General features: G+C 47.9%; 1 long non-coding RNA gene across 1 annotated transcript; it reads right to left on the bottom strand.

Moving 5' to 3' along the window:
• Positions 1–6,839: 6,839 nt before the first annotated feature.
• On the bottom strand, positions 6,840–7,947 carry LOC109610628. The gene is made up of 2 exons (XR_002192953.2): positions 7,598–7,947; positions 6,840–7,350 (listed from the first exon to the last, which is right to left on the bottom strand). It is a non-coding gene; the product is annotated as an uncharacterized LOC109610628 (long non-coding RNA).
• Positions 7,948–7,977: the final 30 nt, after the last annotated feature.

Here is a 7,977-nt window from a genome sequence, read left to right as displayed (position 1 = left end):
GTCTTCTCGCATGCGCGGCAGTCTTCGCATGTGATTGGGAGTCTTCGTGCATACGTGATAGCCTTTGCGCGTCACTGGGAGTCTCCTCGCATGCGCGGCAGTCTTCGCACGTGATTGGGAGGTTTGTCGAATGCGCGGCAGTCTTCGCACGTGATTGGGAGTCTTCTCGCATGCGCGGCAGTCTTCGCACGTGATTGGGAGGCTTGTCGCATGCGCGGCAGTCTTAGTACGTGATTGGGAGTCTTCGCGCGTGCGTGGCATCTGTCGCGCGTAATTGGGAGTCTTCTCGCATGCGCGGCCGTCTTCGCACGTGATTGGAAGTCTTTTCGCATGCGCGGCAGTCTTCGCACGTGAATGGGAGTCTTCTCGCATGCGCGGCAGCTTCCGTGCGTCAATGCTATTCTTCGCGCATACGCGATATCCTTCGCGCGTTACTGCGAGTCTTCTCGCATGCGCGGCAGTTTTCGCACGTGATTGGGAGTTTTCTCGCATGCGCGGCAGCTTCCGTGCGTCATTGCTAGCCTTCGCGCATACGTGATATCCTTCGCGCGTTACTGCGAGTCTTCTCGCATGTGCGGCTGTCTTCGCACGTGATTGGGAGGCTTGTTGAATGCGCGGCAGTTTTCGCACGTGATTGGGTGTTTTCTCGCATGCGCGGCAGTCTTCGCAAGTGATAGGGAGTCTTCGCGCATGCGTGGCAGTCTTCGCACGTGATTGGGAGGCTTGTCGAATGCGCGACAGTCTTCGCACGTGATTGGGAGTCTTCTCGCATGCGCGGCAGTCTTCGCACGTGATTGGGTGTCTTCTCGCATGCGCGGCAGTTTTCGATCGTGATTGGGAGTCTTCGCGCATACGTGATAGCCTTCGCGCGTCATTGGGAGTCTTCTCGCATGCGCGGCAGTCTTCCCACGTGATTGGCAGGCTTGTCGCATGCGCGGCAGTCTTAGTACGTGATTGGGAGTCTTCGCGCGTGCGTGGCAGCTGTCGCGCGTCATTGGGAGTCTTCTCGCATGCGCGGCAGTCTTTGCCCGTGATTGGAAGTCTTCTCGCATGCGCGGCAGTCTTCGCACGTGATTGGGAGGCTTGTCGCATGCGCGGCAGTCTTAGTACGTGATTGGGAGTCTTCGCGCGTGCGTGGCAGCTGTCGCGCGTCATTGGGAGTCTTCTCGCATGCGCGGCAGTTTTCGCCCGTGATTGGAAGTCTTCTCGCATGCGCGGCAGTCTTCGCACGTGATTGGGAGGCTTGTCGAATGCGCGGCAGTCTTCGCACGTGATTGGGAGTCTTCTCGCATGCGCGGCAGTCTTCGAACTTGATTGGGAGGCTTGTCGCATGCGCGGCAGTCTTCGCACGTGATTGGGAGTCTTCTCGCATGCGCGGCAGTCTTAGTACGTGATTGGGAATCTTCGCGCGTGCGTCGCAGCTGTCGCGCGTTATTGGGAGTCTTCTCGCATGCGCGGCAGTCTTAATACGTGATTGGGAGTCTTCGCGCATACGTGATAGCCTTCGCGCGTCATTGGGAGTCTTCTCGCATGCGCGGCAGTCTTCGCACGGGATTGGGAGGCTTGTCGCATGCGCGGCAGTCTTAGTACGTGATTGGGAGTCATCGCGCGTGCGTGGCATCTGTCGCGCGTAATTGGGAGTCTTCTCGCATGCGCGGCAGTCTTCGCACGTGATTGGAAGTCTTTTCGCATGCGCGGCAGTCTTCGCACGTGATTGGGAGTCTTCTCGCATGCGCGGCAGCTTCCGTGCGTCAATGCTATCCTTCGCGCATACGCGATATCCTTCGCGCGTTACTGCGAATCTTCTCGCATGCGCGGCAGTCTTCGCACGTGATTGGGAGTCTTCTCGCATGCGCGGCAGCTTCCGTGCGTCATTGCTAGCCTTCGCGCATACGTGATATCCTTCGCGCGTTACTGTGAGTCTTCTCGCATGCGCGGCAGTCTTCGCACCTGATTGGGAGTCTTCGCGCGTGCGTGGCAGCTGCCGCGCGTCATTGGGAGTCTTCTCGCATTCGCGGCAGTCTTCGCACGTGATTGGGAGGCTTGTCGCATGCGCGGCAGTCTTAGTTCGTGATTGGGAGTCTTCGCGCATACGTGATAGCCTTCGTGCGTCATTGGGAGGCTTGTCGAATGCGCGGCAGTCTTCGCACGTGAATGGGAGTCTTCTCGCATGCGCGGCAGTCTTCGAACTTGATTGGGAGTCTTCTCGCATGCGCGGCAGTCTTAGTACGTGATTGGGAATCTTCGCGCATACGTGATAGCCTTCGCGCGTCATTGGGAGTCTTCTCGCATGCGCGGCAGCTTCCGTGCGTCATTGCTAGCCTTCGCGCATACGTGATATCCTTCGCGCGTTACTGTGAGTCTTCTCGCATGCGCGGCAGTCTTCGCACCTGATTGGGAGTCTTCGCGCGTGCGTGGCAGCTGCCGCGCGTCATTGGGAGTTTTCTCGCATTCGCGGCAGTCTTCGCACGTGATTGGGAGGCTTGTCGCATGCGCGGCAGTCTTAGTTCGTGATTGGGAGTCTTCGCGCATACGTGATAGCCTTCGTGCGTCATTGGGAGTCTTCTCGCATGCGCGGCAGTCTTAGTACGTGATTGGGAGTCTTCGCGCGTGCGTGGCAGCTGTCGCGCGTTATTGGGAGTCTTCTCGCATGCGCGGCAGTCTTTATACGTGATTGGGAGTCTTCTCGCATGCGCGGCAGTCTTTGCGCGTCATTGGGAGTATTCTCGCATGCGCGGCAGTCTTCGAACGTGATTGGGAGTCTTCGCGCATACGTGATAGCCTTCGCGCGTCATTGAGAGTCTTCTCGCATGCGCGGCAGTCTTCGCACGTGATTGGGAGTCTTCGCGCGTGCGTGGCAGCTGTCGCGCGTCATTAGGAGTCTTCTCGCATGCGCGGCAGTTTTCGCACGTGATTGGGAGTCTTCGCGCGTGCGTGGCAGCTGTAACGCGTCATTGGGAGTCTTCTCGCATGCGTGGCAGCTGTCGTGCGTCATTGGGAGTCTTCTCGCATGCGCGGCAGCTTCCGCGCGTCATTGCTAGCCTTCGCGCATACGTGATATCCTTCGCGCGTTACTGCGAGTCTTCTCGCATGCGCGGCAGTCTTAATACGTGATTGGGAGTCTTCGCGCATACGTGATAACCTTCGCGCGTTATTGGGAGTTTTCTCCCATGCGCGGCAGTCTTCGCACGTGATTGGGAGTCTTCGCGCTTACGTGATAGCCTATGCGCGTCATTGGGAGTCTTCTCGCATGCGCGGCAGTCTTCGAACTTGATTGGGAGGCTTGTCGCATGCGCGGCAGTCTTCGCACGTGATTGGGAGTCTTCGCGCGTGCGTGGCAGCTGTCGCGAGTCATAGGGAGTCTTCTCGCATGCGCGGCAGTCTTCGAACTTGATTGGGAGGCTTGTCGCATGCGCGGCAGTCTTCGCACGTGATTGGGAGTCTTCTCGCATGCGCGGCAGTTTTAGTACGTGATTGGGAGTCTTCGCGCGTGCGTGGCAGCTGTCGCGCGTTATTGGGAGTCTTCTCGCATGCGCGGCAGTCTTAATACGTGATTGGGAGTCTTCGCGCATACGTGATAGCCTTCGCGCGTCATTGGGAGTCTTCTCGCATGCGCGGCAGTCTTCGCACGTGATTGGGAGGCTTGTCGCATGCGCGGCAGTCTTAGTACGTGATTGGGAGTCTTCGCGCGTGCGTGGCATCTGTCGCGCGTAATTGGGAGTCTTCTCGCATGCGCGGCAGTCTTCGCACGTGATTGGAAGTCTTTTCGCATGCGCGGCAGTCTTCGCACGTGATTGGGAGTCTTCTCGCATGCGCGGCAGCTTCCGTGCGTCAATGCTATCCTTCGCGCATACGCGATATCCTTCGCGCGTTACTGCGAGTCTTCTCGCATGCGCGGCAGTCTTCGCAGGTGATTGGGAGTCTTCTCGCATGCGCGGCAGTCTTCGCACGTGATTGGGAGGCTTGTCGCATGCGCGGCAGTCTTAGTACGTGATTGGGAGTCTTCGCGCGTGCGTGGCAGCTGTCGCGCGTCATTGGGAGTCTTCTCGCATGCGCGGCAGTCTTCGCACGTGATTGGAAGTCTTCTCGCATGCGCGGCAGTCTTCGCACGTGATTGGGAGTTTTCGCGCGTGCGTGGCAGCTGTCACGCGTCATTGGGAGTCTTCTCGCTAGCGCGGCAGCTTCCGTGCGTCACTGCTAGCCTTCGCGCATACGAGATATCCTTCGCGCGTCACTACGAGTCTTCTCGCATGCGCGGCAGTCTTCGCACGTGATTGGGAGGCTTGTCGCATGCGCGGCAGTCTTAGTACGTGATTGGGAGTCTTCGCGCGTGCGTGGCAGCTGTCGCGCGTCATTGGGAGTCTTCTCGCATGCGCGGCAGTCTTCGCACGTGATTGGGAGGCTTGTCGCATGCGCGGCAGTCTTAGTACGTGATTGGGAGTCTTCGCGCGTGCGTGGCAGCTGTCGCGCGTCATTGGGAGTCTTCTCGCATGCGCGGCAGTCTTCGCACGTGATTGGAAGTCTTCTCGCATGCGCGGCAGTCTTCGCACGTGATTGGGAGTCTTCTCGCATGCGCGGCAGTCTTCGCGCGTCATTGGGAGTCTTCTCGCATGCGCAACAGTCTTCGCACGTGATTGGGAGGCTTGTCGCATGCGCGGCAGACTTCGCACGTGATTGGGAGTCTTCTCGCATGCGCGGCAATCTTCGCGCGTCAGTGGGAGTCTTCTCGCATGCGCGCCAGCCTTCTCACGTGGATTGGTCAGGATTGGTCAGGATTGGTCAGGATTGGTCAGGATTGGTCAGGATTGGTCAGGATTGGTCAGGATTGGTCAGGATTGGTCAGGATTGGTCAGGATTGGTCAGGTTAGGTCAGGTTAGGTTGAGTTGATCAGAGACTATGTCCCACTAAAGGTCGATTTAGTGAGGCAATTTTTGAAACCGAGTTTTTTCGGCGTTTCACGCCGAGTAGAGTGTTTTAAGACATACTTGTTAAAAAGTGAAATTTTGTGAAGTATATATCTTGTGGGCATCCTCTGGGAAGGCTGTTAACATTTAATATTAACGCTAAAAGACGTGCAGCTCCAATCTTCCTAGTGGAAATTGCCACGTGTCATGTTAATTGACGTACTACATCGAATTTTTCTTGGAATGTGGAAGCTAAAATACTAAAACATATTTAGCTAGTATATTGTGTGCATAGAAATAGTGAGTGACTTACATTTTTGTGCTATTGTATTTTACGGACTACTATTTCATTACTAAACATTGTTGCTCCTCTGTCTCTTTCTATCACACGGAGCGAGTTTAAATGGATGATTGTGTTACAATGACGATTCTCATTGCTTACTCATAACCACGGATAATAGAAGCAACAACACTGTTGCATAATATAGTGCTTATGATGCTGTGGTGTTAATAATTAACATTAATTTCAATAATTTTTAATAATAGTGTAGTTGCCGGACAGATGCGCAAAGAACGATCTGTCGACTTGTGCGCAACGCGCGCGTGCTCAAGTTTAAGGTGGTAACTCAAATTACTGAACAGGTCTACGCCACGTGACTGCGTGGATTACTGATATTGTGTACGGCGCAGTGCGCGCGTGCTCAATTCCAGGTTGGCAATACTTTTATAATACTGTGGTGTCCCTTGCTGTACTTCGTACACTTTAGAAATTATTAACTCAACAATTAATATAAAATACGCTAAATGCGTTAATATATGTGGATGATTGCTGGTTAGTGTGTTAATCTGGCAAACTTCCGGGTGCTTTATAAATTGAAGCGCGTACGGATGATTTTGTGATTACATATAATTTGACATATAATTATAAACATAACCTGCGGAATAAACAATAACAATTACCGTTGTTTAATACAAACCTTACATAATTTTTGACGTAACAGACCGACTATGTGGACTGCATTGTCTAATATATGCGTGAGGTGCTATATAAATATATTGGTTGTATACCTCGATACTGAATAAATATAGAACATTATAGTGTATACATGACACATTACATTGACAGTTTGTTTGTTATTATATTAGAATTAATAATATACAAATATGTCCCAACACGTACTCATTTACTTATAAGCATTTCACTGATGATAGTGCGTTGATATGGTGTTAAATAGCTAGCTATAGGACTTTGCTCAATGATTGGAGATACTAAATAATAAATAACAATTAAGATAATTACCTATAGAGGTAAAATAAAATAATTGACAATTATCAAGACTGTAGGGAAACTATAATAGGCAAAGTGCGGTCGCAGTTATTATGAATGGAAATAGAACTCGCAATCATTTGTTTAAATGTTATTCCTGCGATACGTCATTTCCTAAACTGCCTATTTGAGTTTAATTGCAATATTTGCCATAATTGTATTGAATATTTGTGCACGATGTGCTCGGTTGGTGGCTGCCATATGACAAGTGCATATGGCATGTTCATCCCTGTCTCGTGTATTCGTGCGCAATTGCCAGAATCTTCAGATGTGACAGATGTAACAATATTTATGTCTTGCAGATTCTAATAGATACTACTAGTGTAGTAGACATATCATTCATAATCGTTATTAATATAAATAATTCAGAGGTTTCTACTGTATAAATTATATAATAAATACTGCCTGACGTCACTATTGTTAAAATCTAATTTTGCTTTGGCTGTATAGACATTAAAATCCGATATTAAGAAAGAACTATAAAACGGTCTGGGAAGTTGCCCCAGACAGCAACACTACATGTTGTTGCGCATTAACTGTGAATATCTATAGGTTCTTCTCATTAGGAGATAGATCACAATCATTAATGATTGAATTAATGAAGTTATAACACGTAAATAGTATTATTGACCTTACTATCTGCCAAATCTTAGATAAGATGAGTTAAGACATTGATATTTGGATTGAGTTATTATATATAATACATTGTGCTGCGCAGAGTATAGAACAAACGCTTTGTTAGATTGCTGTCTTGTTAATCTAAGTCTGGTAAACTGGATACTTAATAATAAAAAGCATGTAGTTGCCAGACGTGATGTGTTATATAAACCAAATATAATAGATATTATTGGTGTAGCAGACATATCATATATTATCTATGGTCATTGTATAATATAAATAATTTAGATGTCATATCGTGTATAAATAATATAATAAGTAAATATACAGATAAGTGAACTGTGTAATTGACAGACTCCTATTTCTATCTTGCGCAAAGGTAATAATTTCTTAAATTAATTAAATCATAAAGTACTTGCGATATAATTATTATTGTGATAATGTTGATGTTGTAATTGACCTGCTTTTTGCCTGAACTGGTCGTAAATTAGCTGTGGTATCTGAAACAAGGAATACGCAGCTTGAATTGATATAATCTTATAAGTTTCTGTGAAGAATTATACTAATCTTACAAGTAGGATATAAATAGTTAGATATGAATTTAATTTAATATAGACTAATATAATATATAATTTGAATTAACTGATATAATAACATTAATAATAGTATAATATTAATTGTTGTTGCTAAGTCACTTATGTAATTATAAGCATAAATTTACTGTGATAAATTTGATGTTGCAATCACCTGCTTTTGCTGGAATTAATTGTAAATTAGCTGTGGTATCTGAAACAAGGAATACATTAGCTTGAATTGATATAATTTTATAAGTTCTGTGAAGAATTATTCTAATCTTACAAGTAGGATATAAATAGGAAGATATATATAATATATAATAATAACATTAATAATAGCATAATATTAATTGTTGTTTACTGAGACATATAGAAACATATAGCTTATAAGGAATATATTAGCTCATGCTAATTCGTTACCGAAATTGTTATAGTTGTAAGTTTCGTAAGAATATAATTAATTTAAGTAATCCCATTTAAGTAATTAGAAGCATTTACTCATTTAAGTAATTATAAGCATAAATTTAATATATAATTTTGAATTAATTTAAT

The sequence above is a fragment of the Camponotus floridanus genome, unplaced genomic scaffold (genome assembly GCF_003227725.1).
Source record: "Camponotus floridanus strain SB8 unplaced genomic scaffold, Cflo_v7.5 scaffold17, whole genome shotgun sequence".
NCBI lineage: Eukaryota > Metazoa > Arthropoda > Insecta > Hymenoptera > Formicidae > Camponotus > Camponotus floridanus.
Note: the sequence above shows the minus strand (reverse complement) of the source record. Positions and strands in the feature narration are given on the sequence as shown.